We start from the raw sequence: 693 nt of genomic DNA, 5'->3' as shown, positions 1-693 counted from the left end.
TGTTTTTGTTCAATTTTGAAGTTATTTTGAATAGAGTCAAGGCAATATCAGTCCCCAATAAATTCCCGGGGTGATTGAATTCTTGGAATCTATAACAAAATGTAGTAACAATGAATGTGTAGAATGAATTGTGTAGTCCTTGTCCCCTAACAAACAAAAGCACCTCGATAGTATAACAAGGTCATGGGACTTGCCTCTTGGAGCAAGTCAATAGAACAATTGTTGAAAGCTACATCATCATAGGACTTGGGTATGTGCACACAAGTCTGTGTCCATTAAACTTGTTTTCTAAATCAACAGGTTGAACGTTTTAATGAGTTTGAATCAGCATGTCACCCTGTCCAAAAAAAAATGTGTAGTTTGTTTGTACCATGCAAGTAAAGTGATTTAATAGACAATGAATGGTGTTAGATATATTATGGCTCAAGTGACCCAAACCAATATAGGCTCATGTACTTGTAGAACAAACATATTGACCTTATGAGCCTACAAATGGATTGGGCCACTTGAGCTATAATATATCTAATACACTCTCAAACTAAATGTGAAAGCTTGAGTTTGAAAGGTTTTGAATGTATAGCTTGGTGTGGCACCTATGCTGCTCGATTGACATGACAGCATCTGATTGGCATGACAGAATTGCCGAGGCAGATTGGATCTTGTGTCAATATCTTGCATAGAACTATGCCACTA

The sequence above is a fragment of the Quercus lobata genome, chromosome 4, assembly GCF_001633185.2.
Source record: "Quercus lobata isolate SW786 chromosome 4, ValleyOak3.0 Primary Assembly, whole genome shotgun sequence".
NCBI lineage: Eukaryota > Viridiplantae > Streptophyta > Magnoliopsida > Fagales > Fagaceae > Quercus > Quercus lobata.
Note: the sequence above shows the minus strand (reverse complement) of the source record.